At 42.2% G+C, this 12806-nt stretch overlaps 1 long non-coding RNA gene across 2 annotated transcripts; it reads left to right on the forward strand.

The window, feature by feature from the left end:
- Positions 5343 to 9372, forward strand: LOC109707296. 2 transcript variants are annotated; one of them, XR_002215459.1, is made up of 8 exons: positions 5343 to 6013; positions 6111 to 6212; positions 6302 to 6383; positions 6463 to 6568; positions 6656 to 6755; positions 6825 to 6930; positions 7018 to 7077; positions 9347 to 9372. It is a non-coding gene; the product is annotated as an uncharacterized LOC109707296 (long non-coding RNA). The 2 variants fall into 2 exon arrangements; XR_002215458.1 differs by having other exon boundaries at positions 5346 to 6013; positions 6844 to 6930.

Below are 12806 nucleotides of genomic sequence, written 5' to 3' on the forward strand. Positions count from 1 at the left end.
TTGTCAGAATCTGCACCTGTTATTCAGCATGGCAGATGGTTTGAACTTGATCTATACTTTCTTTTCTCCAAAATTTAGACCCTGGAGATGATTCTTTGTATGTGAGATGATTAGCTTTTAAGTGGAACAATAGGTCAACTATCAGACGAGAAATTGCATCCAGTTCATTCATGTATATCGTGCATACTTCAGCCTGTCATCCGTCTGTTTAATATCATACTCAAATCTCCATCGGCTATTGATCGGCAGTTTTATCTGTAGAATACATTTCTAAAAGCACTAGCATTGCGCATTCACACATCAGCACTCTGTAATTTTGTTTGTAATTTTATTTCTATTAGGTCACACATCACACTTCAGCCTGTCACTAGCATTGCGCATTCACACATCAGCACTCTGTACTTTACTCTTTACAATGGAAATGACCTAATCACTTCGGTGAAGCACAATCCACTTCACACGCTTCTGATTGCTTGTAGACACTTGCAATCGGACTCCCGCGGCCAACGTCGCCCTGTTCGGCTCGTTACTCGAAATTGATCACCGAATGCTCGTCGATTTTCAAATTAAAGTTGTCTGGGGCTCTCCTCTAACCTGGAGTCGAAAGCGCTCCGAGCCACCAAGCGCCCGAGAGCTTGATTCTCCACTCCTCCGAGCTTTCCGAACTCGATCTCCTCCAAAAATACCACCTTGGAGATGGATCTAGAGAGAGAGAAAGAGGAGAGAAAGGGGAGGGTTTTCCCCTTCTTCTTTCCCTGTGCGTGAGGGAGGAACGAGAGAGAGAGAGAGAGAGAGAGAGAGAGAGAGAGAGAGTTGGGTGGTCACCCTTATAAAGGGGAGCCACAACAATTGCACAAAAACCCCTGTACTAGACAATTTTCGGGCGTAGGGTCCGGACATTGACTCTGGGGTCCGGAACCCATAGCCTGTTTTTCGCGCAGTGCAGTCAACGTCTAGACCTTGGGTTTAGGGTCTGGAACCCGAAAGTCCAAAGCTTAAAAATGCAATTTTCAAAAATTCTCTTTTTTGCTCCTTGAGCTTCTAATCCACTTCTAATCAATCGAAAACCCTCAAATCTCATTTTTGAGCATGTTTAATTTACTTATCAATTGTATCTTGTCCAATTGGCCCAAGTTTAGTATAGTGCTTCAAAACTCGACCTGACACGGCCTCGGGCCAGGCTACAGCACGACACAGGTGTTGAAGCATCCGTGCAGGCTCGACCGGGCCCGGCCCGAGCTTTCGGGTCATGTTAGGCCTCTTCCCAAGGGCCCGATGGCTCGGACGGTGTTAGTAGTATGCCCTAATAGCTAATCGACTGATACACATTATACTAGTGGTTGTATGATTGTACTGGACATTTATTTAATATATATAGATATATTGAGTTGTTTTTATTCCATTCATGTTATTGTGTGTTCGTGAATTGTCCAAGAATTAACAAGATAATGGCATGTATTCTCAAAAGTTGAGAATACATGCCATATGTCATTGATGGTTAATTCCTAAAGGCTCCCAATCGATGGATCACCACAGGGACGGTGGTACATCCACTGAGATTGGTGCACTAGAAGCGTCCTTCTGGCAGACGAGTCTCAAGTCTACAGTGCAGAGACACTAGAGCTAAAGTGCAGGTGATTGTTAAGAACAAGGGTACCGAGCGTGACCAATACGAGAAGTCACATGGTAATCTACTTACTCGTCAATGACATTCTTGATGCTGCAGTGATGTGTTTGATCCTTTAACTTGCAACATCTCAGCTACTCACTGATATGGTTGTCGTAGTTTGACTGCATAATATCTTCGAGATTAGTCATCATTTTCTAGTAGTGCATGTTGGCTATGACAGGTCTACAGTAGGAGTGGGAGAGTGTTCAAAAGAATCTGTTGTCCTTAGTAGAAAGGTTAATGTCCTATATAATTTATGAGACTTAGTTCAAGAGATCTCTGGCTAGAGTAAAAATGGTATATCGGAAAGGAGTTTTCGGGAATACCATATGTAACATATCGAACTTCTATAGTTATGAAGTTTCGGTGTATGTTAGTTTGGAAAGCCATTGGAGTAGTTCCGGTGAAGTTCGGGAACGTTCGAGTGTTTTCAGTACGCGTTGGGTGCGAAAACGGAACTCGAATAGATATGATTGGACTTTGCCCGAAATCCGGCAAAGCGTGGATGAAAAGATGGTCTAAATGCGCTCGAAAACGTGTTTTGGGGGTCTCGGTACGATTAGAGATGGATCGGAGACCCGAGAAGCGAAAACGAGCGAAAACGGACCAAAATTGGCAAAAGGCTGAAATGCTGATTTTCTGGGCTGGGGGAACCTACGGGGTCCGGACCCTCTAGCCAAGGTCTGGACCCCGAGAGCGCGGGTTGCCTAGGTAGAGTGGCATTTTGGTAAATATTGAGGTGGGGCTTTATATGAAAGGGGACCTCTTCCCTTTCTTCTTCTTCCTCAGCCAAAAAGCCCCCCCACACACATAGAGGTAGAGAGAGAAGCTCCTCTCTCTCTCTCTCTAGATTGCTCCTTTCCCTCTCTAGATTTCTCTCCCAAACTTTGGATTTTGGTGGAGAAAGAGCTTGGGAACGCGTTGGGAGCGATGGATCGAGTCCTCGTGCGCCCAGTGGAGCGGCGTGCTTTCGACTCCGCGTTCGCATTTTGGTAAGAGTTACCGGTATGCGGGCTCGCGTCACCCGTACGTCGCTCTGCAGAGGCCAAACCCGTGAGTTGCTGTTCTCGGGTTGCTGCGGGGTACCAGTACTAATCAGGGCCGTCATCGGTATGCAGACCCTAGTGACCAAACCCGAGAGCAAGCTTCTCGGTTTGCCTGCCTGGTGCTAGTACCTCTTTCTCAGTACTGGTACATAGTGCCCAGACTGCAGTTTTGGCAGTGCTTACGCCGAGCAATGCTAAAACCTATTAATCGCATTCGGAACTCAATTTTAACCCCTCCAACACTGTTGGAGTGTCGCATGGACTTTGTCCAACCATCTCTCTCGCCACACTTTGGTCAATTTGACTAAAGTTCGATATAACCTACCGAGATTTCGGTATATTACAACTACGTTGGAGTTTCCCCAGAGGACGGTCCCGTCGGGTTGTAGGAGTTTCTCCCCGATAGTAGGGATTTGAGTTGGTGAGTTTTGAGGCGAAACCTACGAGTTAGCTGAGAGGATTGGGTACTGATAGTGGCAATTGCCATGCACCATGAGCAATATCTATGTTGGTTTTACTCGCCCGGTGTGCGACTTATAGTCGAGTAGGACCTATAGTCGAGTGGATATGTGCGACTTGCGGTCCGAGTGTGCAGGTATTTTCCTCGCCCGACGGTAGACCTATAGTCGAGAGGATTTAAGGCTGAGGTGCATGTGAGACGTCCCTCACCTCGAGCCTGACAGAGCACGGATTATCCGCGGTTGATTGACTCAAGACCGAGTCGAGTGGCATAGTTAACTAAGGTAAAAGTAACCTTAGAAAAGAATAAAGAACGGCTAAGAATATAGAATAGCAAATAGTAAAGAATGGCAAGGAGTAAAGAACGGCTAAGAATAAAGAATAGCAAATAGTAAAGAATGGCAAGTGATAGAGAATAGAATCAGTTAATCTACTTACATGAGTTGCATGATTTGCATAGTTGCATTTGTGAGGCATACGCATGTATTTGATACTTGCATAAATATCTGTGGATATATGTTGGACTAACATGTTTGTAGTGCCTCCTTTGGACCTGGTGGGTCGAGCTTTTCCCTTGGGTGGCCGTACCCACTGGGAACTATGAGTATAGTTCTCATCCCACGTTGTTTCGGGGCTTTCAGGTTCACACGCGAGTGGCGCGGCGGCGCGAGGAAAGGGCGTAGCTCCGTAGATAGTGCCCTACCACTGAGACTAGAGATAGCAGTACCCTGAGTCGGCTTAACTTAGGGACAAAAGAAAAGAATGTAATAAAGTGTAAATGTGGATTGTATTTGGAAGTCAAAAGTATAAAATGGATGTAAATTGAGACGAACGCATGTAATAGCATAGTTGTGCTTTATGTTTTGATATCTTCCTTATACAATCATGTATGAAATCTGTTCCTAGTTGGAACCTCATGATTTGTACTGTTGCGACCCTTGGACGTACAGGGAAAACTCTGTCCGCGGTACAAGGAAAACCCTGACCGTTCGGCGGTCTGTTGGCGTGCTCGAATTCGACCAAAAAGGCGGGTCCTGGGGCGTGACACCATATGAACTAAGGTCAAATGAATTTTATATATAACCGATGATGGGATTTGATGAGCTACCATAATCTCCACTGTGTTGGGACTTACAGCAGAAGAATTGTATCACATGCTAACTGCACCTAGAGGTTCTGATATTTGGTTCTTTTGGATTGCCACTATATGCTGCTAGGTGTCACTAGTGGATTGTGAGAGTCTATAGAATAAGGAGCGATTGGTTACTCTCAAGAGGTTTAGAGTCAGAATGCTTCTGATCCATCGGAAGGAGTTTTGATGATGATTAATAGAGATTAAATCATAATCTTACTACCAGTCAGAATTGAACCTATGGGGTCACACGCATTGGTGTCGTGTGCTATTTAAGTGTGTGGATAAGATAGAAGTGTTCTATTTAATTACTGAGAATATTGTATGGTTCATAGTGTGACTATAGAACTATTTTATAGTTATGTAAAATTACAAAGACTAAGATGCAAAAGCTTCATTATGAGTTTATGGATTATTGTAAACGTTATAATGAATCTAACGGATAAATTCTTATTCAAATCAGAGATCATTGTATTTGTAGCAGATATATTATGATATATATTATGATATTTTTATTAATCCTAATTGGATTAGGAGAATCTAATTAATATATCATAATTGGTCTAAAATTGGAAATCTTAATCAAACTAGATTTGATTTAGATATTCTTATATCATAATAGGATTATGATAAAGAGTTTAGAGTTATATATCATACTTGGTCTAAAAATTAGAAATCTTAATCAAATTAGATTGGCCAATTTGCATAAAAAATCCACTAGTTTTGGGCTTTTGCAAAACTGGGCCACCTTTTTCGTTTTTGCAGATTCAGTCCGATTTTTCAACCGCCTGACCAAAATGCCCCTCGTATACAAAAGCCTCCCGCGTATTCCTTGACATACTTATACGCTGCCATACGGTCCTGGCGGGCATTAAATGCGGCCCCATGCGCTTTACGCAACCTCGCTCTTTTTCAGAACCCGGACCACATCCGCCCTGCTATTCGCCGGCCCCGTGTTTGGTGTTCGGCTTTAGGACTTTAATAAAATTTCAGAAGCTAAATGACAAGGACTGCACGCCCCGCAATAGGGATAATAGTGCAATGCGAAGGAGCAACGCCTGGAGAAATGGTGCAACAACCGTTCTAACAGTGCATCCTAGGCTCGCTCCAGTGCAATCTCCACCAAAGCAGATCAGCGACGCTCGCCTTCAATCTGCTTCCTCGCCAGGGCAACCTCCCACTTTCGAAACCGTAAAAAGCATAGGGGAGTTAGTGGAATAAGCTGTGATACTCTAAACTTGGGCGAATTATGAAGTTCGAGGGTTGGAATGGTAATTGGAACTCTTCTACAACTTTTGAAGGGTTGTCGGGAGGTTACAGCAAAGGACTGGACTAAGCAAACAACTGGAAATGGAAAAGTGCTTTGCAAATGCACTAATCGAATGTAGTGCTTTGAATTTGGCTAATTATGAAGTTTGATGAGAGGGAATGGTAATGGGAACTAGCCTACATCTTTTAAAGAGTATTAAAAAGATTTTTGACAAGTTAAAGGAGTGATCGAACCGTTAAAAGATCGAAAGTGCATTGAAAATTCGAAATGGCAGAAATTTGTATAGTGTACCGGTACAGCCATCATTGTGTACTGGTACACAGCACCGCAGTAGCTGCGGGCTGAGGCTATTTTGGTCTTTTCACTTTCTAAATCCATCCTTATCAACTCTGGTCGACCCCTAGGCTTGTTCTTACCTTTCTGGAGCTGAGGATAAGGTAAGGGATACCTTCTCTCTTTCTCTCTCTAGGTCCTCAATTTGGAGAGGAAAAACTAGTGGATTTGAGTTGGTTTTTCTCCCTCTCTTGCTACAAGTTGGTTTGGAAACTTGGGGGATGGCTTTTGAAGCTTGGAAATTGATGTTTGACTATGTTCTTTCACCTTAACTCAGTAGGAACTGAGTTGAAATTCTGTGAGGTAAGTAAGGCAACTTCTCTCTAGATTGAAGCTTGAGTCATGAAGTTTAAAGTTGTTTTACTTATTTGCTGCCAACTGATTTTGGACAGCTTGTGAAAGCGGAAGCAAAAGTATTTTGGGCCATGATTCTTCGATCTTTACTCAGTTAAAACTGAGTCGGAGCTGAACAAGGTAAATTCACAACTATACTTACTAGTTTCGAGATAATAGCAATGGTAATGATGGAGTTATGTGTAATGATTCCGAGCAGGTGGTAAAAGTACTTTGAATGGAATATAGTGACCTTTAGAACTGGTTTTGCTGCGAGTTATCAATTCGAAACCAGGGGAAAAAGGCTCGATTGAAGCTATTGGGAGGTATATCACTTATGAGCTTGTTAATTAGATATAATAGTTATAGTTTTGATGCAATTCGGATACATGATTTTAGCGGATTTGTGGCAGGAAATCAGATTCAGTTGAGCTGAATTGGTGACTAGTATGAGCTAATTTGGAATACTTTAACTTGCTTGGAAGTGAAGATTTAGTTTTGGTCTAAACCTAGGTGAGACTCTGGTTTATATTATGTAATTTGTATGTATATTAGTGCTGTTTTGATACTAATTCGCAGTAGATTTTCTGATCTGGCTCAGCTGAGTTTGGAGAGCTTTCTATCTAAGGTTGGATTTGGAGTTCCAACCTGAGATGAAGTCAGGAATTAAGCCTTAACTCTATATTAGGTAAGAATTTACCTAAATGAGGTGACTATACGAGTTTGATGTAGAGTTATGAGTTATATGCCTAGCTGACTTTAGAATACTTGCTAGGGTACTTGGAGGCTTCGGATACTTTCGCTCGCTAAATCAACGAGAGTTGTCAACATATTGGTGGATTGGACCTTCCCGAAATAGGTGAATTCCCTCTATGTCTGCTTTGATATTATGAGTTAAACTTATTGCATAGCCTCATGGGTAAAAGAGAACTTCTATATAGTAGAGGTAAAGTACGAATGTGCTTTGCATCTAGAGATTATTTGCTAGTCGGGAATGTATTACATGACATTAAGATATTTGTGTAAACAAGCTTAATAAGTCATGAAAATGGTACTTAGTTTAATGTATAACTAAATGGATAGTATATGATAGGTTTTAACCTCCAAGTTATATTATGCTATTCCATATTGTCAACATAATATCTGAACCCAGAGCATATCAGACAGAATGAAATGAATTGAGTATACTTTGGTAATGTAAAATAACTGGAATACATATGTCATACAGATGCTTTCCACCTTTAAAGAATAGAACTTGGTTAACTGCATATGTTATGTTTGATCTTGTTGGGTAACTAGAATGTGGTATTGTGATATAACCTGCATGTTATTCTACTGAAGGTAATCTCGTAAATATCTAGAGTTGGACATCAGACCATCTCTGTACAATGCAATAGGGGAATTACATATGACTTGGTTCCTCCAAGTAGGAGAGGATTATATGGAACTATGGGTGCGTTTGGTTCGCGCTATCTTTTTAAGATTCCTAGTAATCCAATAGGAATAAAAAAATATGATGGTGTTTGGCTAAACGCACTAAGTAATCTAATTGGTAATATTAGATTTACTTGGGAATGAGATTCATCCCAAAGTACTAATCTCATTTCCTTGAGGGAGGGTAGGTATCCTCATATTAATGGATTGGAGTAATTATAATATGTCTAATCTCTTTCTTTCTCTCTACCCGCCGCCTGCTAGTTGGTATTATTTTTCTTTACACTCTAACCTTATATCTCTCTCTAAACTTTTTTTTTGCTCTCTAAACTTCAACTATTTTTCTCTCTCTAAACTAAGCTCTCTTTCCCCCTATTTTTTTAAAATCTCAACTTTCTCACTCCCTCTAATCTCGACTCTATTTCTCTTCCTATTTCTTTAATTATGCTCCTCTCTCTCTAACCTATGTTCTTTCTCTCCCTTTTTCTAAAAAGATGTTGAAATTTTTGGCGGCATTATCTAAAATTAATTAAAGAAATAAATAAATTAATTGTATATTTTTTTGTAAACTTAAATAACATGACTAAATAATATAACCGTGTGAACCAAACACAGGAATGGCACATTCTTAGTAATAGGATGAATAAGAATAAGATTCTCAGACATCTTTTTATTGCTAGTAATCTTTCATAGTGCAAACCAAACGCACCCTATAGGATATGTGCTATGAGTCATTAGAGATGACCTTAGAAATCACTTTCCTTGTATATAGGGAATAGTGTGAGGATTTTAAATGTGTAATTGTGGGTATAGCCCATTATGATGTTAAATTATCATTGTTCAAGTTATACTAACTGTTGGTCAAAGTATGTCAACAAGTAGTTGATAGTGACTTATGATTTGGGTACTACAATGTCGACGTTATATCGAATTGAGATTCCATGTCAGAGACATGATGAAGTGGTGATACCTATACTGTGGATTATAGCTTACATGCCATTGTGCTCTTTCGCACACGCTTATGGGGGGTCGCGCTCCCAAGCCAGCGCTCCGGAGTGGCTTAGCAACAGATTGCTCGCTTATGTATGAAGTGAGCGCCAAAATGGATTACCGTGGGTAGTGTTAACTTCCACGGGGCCATTAGGCGCGGCACATGCCAGACAGCTTTCGGGTGGGTCTTCATACTAGACAACCTTCGGGTGGGTCTTCATGCCAGACAGCCTTCGGAAAGATTTAAACATCGAGTAGGTAAATTACAAGTGAACTTATTGATGAACAAGCTAGAAAGTTGACATCTTGACGTTAGTGACAATGTGTTACACTTTTACTGGTGTAGGAAGTAATTCCATGATATCATCAGTTATTTCAGCTTAAATGAATTATCTTACATACATTGGGCATATGGCTAGTTAAATTGTCACTAACATGAATGATAGAACTTATCATGATAAACGAGTACCTACAACCTGTGGATTGGTGCATTTATATATTTACTTTGAGTAAATAGCATGATTGAATTGTTTCAATACCTGTTGCATTTACTTGCTTATTTACTACTGTTTACTCTTGCCACAGTTGACCTAGTGGTGTACTTCGCCACTCCCGGCGGCTTACCCACTGGGAACTATTGTTTAATAGTTCTCACGCCCTCTTTGTTGTTGTTTTTACAGAGCCTTCCACAGCGGGAAAGGCTAGGGTTCCTGGCGAGGGGTCAGCGGCTAGCTAGAGCCTTCTGGACGATTACTAAACAACCTTTATTGGTTTATGTAGTTTAGTTCAGTGATGTATAATATGATCATGTAAATTGTACTTTGTTCTTATCTGTTGTAATAAGGTTTTGGGTTGTATAAGTTAAACTTTTAGGCTTTGCTCTGATTACCTGGTTAGAATCGAATGCTTTTACTATGTTGATTGTAGACGCCTGGTGTATACTTGAGTTGTGGTGTACATGGCGGGTCTGTGCACGCGACTGGTGAGCTTCCGCTGAAATCCAGGGCATGACATAAGCTCCGCAGAGGGACATAGCTTAAGGGTCTGTGTAGCATACTGGACCTTTGCAAATTGCGAGGTTCGAGTGTTTGATATGGATTCCGAACTTTTCCATACTTGGTGGAAGGTCGTAGATGGTATTCCGACCTAAAAGTTCGATTCCTGAAGTTTTGGCTTTGTCCTGAGAGTTTTCACTCTCGGGGACCGGTCCGTGATAGGAGAGAGCGGTCCCCTCAGAACAATGTTGCGGCAGCCTGCGAGGCAACCGGTCCCTGGCGGGTGAGACCGGTCCCCGAGCGCGACTACGCAGGGAGAGACCGGTCCCATGCGGGGAGAGACCAGTTCCCGAACGTTTGATTTTCGGGGCAGGCTAAGAGACCGGTCCCAGGTCGGGGAGACCGGTCCCTCAGTTCGAAAATTGCCCAGACCCGGGCAGTGCACAGGTTGGATATTTGAGGGACTTAAGTGGATTTTGTTTCTTCAAAGGGCCTTAGGGCCATTTCCTCTCCCTCTCACCCTCATTTCTCTCCCTCACATTCTCTCTACACTCTCTAGAAAGAGAAGAAGAAGGAGAAGAAGAAGAAGGAGTTGAAGGAGAGCAAGCTTGGAAGCCTTGGAGCATCTTCCTCTCCCCCATTTCTCACCTTTGGAGGCTTAGAGCTTGTAGTTGGAGCTTTGAGGAGGATCAAACTTCAACCCTACTTAGTTTTGAGCTTGGTTTGGAGCATCCTAGAGGTAAGTGGCTAGTTTTCTTCCTCTAGATCCTAGTTTTGAAGCTTTAAACTAGATGGAACCCTAGTTTTGAGATTTAGGGTTTAATTTGGGGGTTTTGGATTTGAGGGCTTTGAAACCTAATTGATGGGTTTAGAACCTTTATTTAGGTTAGATTTGAAGAACTCTAACTCCCATTTGGAGCTTGAAAGAGGATTTCTTCGCCTAGGTGAGTTTTTCTCCACCTTAGCCTATGTTGCTTATTGATCGATCACTTGGGTGTTCGTAAGGTTCGTTTAACTCTTTTTTCTATACCTTTAGGGTACTAGGAGAGTGGTGGACACCTTCGTCGGAGCTTACGAAGGGTCTCGGTAACTTCGGTGGGTTTGACTTCATGTAAACGAGGCAAAATGGCCCCTATGCTTTCTATACTTGTCGTAATGTCCTTTTGAATGCAAATCCATGCTAGATAGGATTTATGTGAATTTTAGAACACTTAAAATGCATGCCTCATGTATCATGAAAATTTCACTCTATATAATAGGGCCTTCTGGGCATTTTGCATATATATGAGAAGTGTTCGTATTAGCGACTTGGAAACATGTCTCTTATGTTAGAATTTGCTCAAATTATGCATTTGTAAACAATAAACTCATGTTTGGACTTAGTGGACAAAAATGCCATAAAGAGGCACTTGACATAGTAAACTGTGAAACTGCAACATAGAGACATAGTGATAGGCCATTGAACATCTGCTATATTCCATGTTAGAGACATGATGACATAGAGATAGGCCTTTGAGACATTCGACGTATATTCCATATTTTTAGACATGAGGACTTGGTACTTGAGACAGATCTTTCGCTTGCTTGCCATTGTGCTCATTCGCACATGCTTGTAAGGGTCGCTCCTACAAGCAGGCACTCCGAAGATAGCCATCGTGACATATGCTCGCTCGTGTGGGATTGGGCGCCGAAATGGGATGCCGTGGGGGAGGCTCATTCCTAGAGTGGGGATGTTGACTACCACGGGGCCATTAGGCACGGCGCAGGCCGGACTACCCACGGGTAGGTCCTACAGGATTGGATCATTGATGACTTAGCATACCGACTGGACATTGACTAGAATAGTAAACAAGACATTTTACTATTTAGCTTGTGGACATCATGCTAGTGATATCTTGGTACATTCATGTTAAGAATAGTCTTTTATTACTTATGCAACTTCATGCTAAATAGAGATATCATGTTGTAGTAAGTTTACACGTTTACTTACATATCGATTCTGTTCCTTTTATTGTTACTTACCTGTTTAGCTCTTTTGGGCCTAGTGGTGCTTTCACTGAAGTCAATAATTGCCCACTGGGAACTATTATTTAATAGTTTTCACGCCCATGTTTCTATGTTTCCTTTTCAGAGCCCTCTGTACCGGCGGAGGCACGGGATCGCGGCAAGGGGATCGCTAGCTAGATAGCGAGGATTTATTGTTGCTTAGGTGGTTTTCTCTCTTTTTGTTGTTGTTGAGAGAGAGTGAGGTTTTGTATCCATGTATAGAGACCACCTATGTATTTACTTATAGCACTTGTTTCGGGATTCTTCTTGTACTACTTTATGTTTTCATCTAGTTGATTTTAGTTTTATGGTTCTTTTTCTCTACTGTAGCATCTAGATATATTTGCTCTGATACTCTTAGATGTTCTCTTTTTACTGCTTCATTTATCGTTTTGTTTTAGACACCTTATATGTTTTAGACATATGGCGGGTCTGAACACGCGCCGGGCGGGCTTCCGCTTGGTCCCGGGGCATGACAGTCTGGAACTGGAGGAGGGAGGAAGTGGTTCCACGGCGGCGGGGCATGACGGCTGGTGGCGGGTGCGGCTTTCAAGTGGTGCGACATAACTGCTAAACGATTGAAGAAGATAATAGTGTAAAGTTTCTCATAAAAGCTCACGTCCTTCTTTCAACTGTATAATAAGTGTAACACATTGAGCTTTAGCAACTTGTAAGGTTTGAGTGTTTGATCTGTGTTCTGAGTTTTTCCAGGTATTCTGGAGGGTCGTTGACAGTTTTTCGACCTATGACTCACATCCCGAGGAGCGAGGGTGAAAACTTAGCGCCAAAATCTCCAAAATGAGAAATTTGGGCTGCTCTCGGGTTGACTTTGCAGGGCAGAGTAACGGTACCGCATCGGCTTGGTACCGGTACTGGACCTGGTACCGGTACTGCATCGCGATGGTACCGGTATGCAGTGCGATGTCTCGCCAACCCGAGGCTCAGGTTGCGCATGCTGCTGCCTGGTACCGGTACCAAATCTCGTGTCATCGGTACGTAGTGCAGTATGCAGACTGCTTGTTCCTGAAGGGTATTTTTGCAATTGTAGCTACTCTACAAATACCTTACGGCCCCTCTTGTGTTCCCTGAGCTTGGAGAA

The sequence above is a fragment of the Ananas comosus genome, linkage group 3 (genome assembly GCF_001540865.1).
Source record: "Ananas comosus cultivar F153 linkage group 3, ASM154086v1, whole genome shotgun sequence".
Taxonomy (NCBI): domain Eukaryota; kingdom Viridiplantae; phylum Streptophyta; class Magnoliopsida; order Poales; family Bromeliaceae; genus Ananas; species Ananas comosus.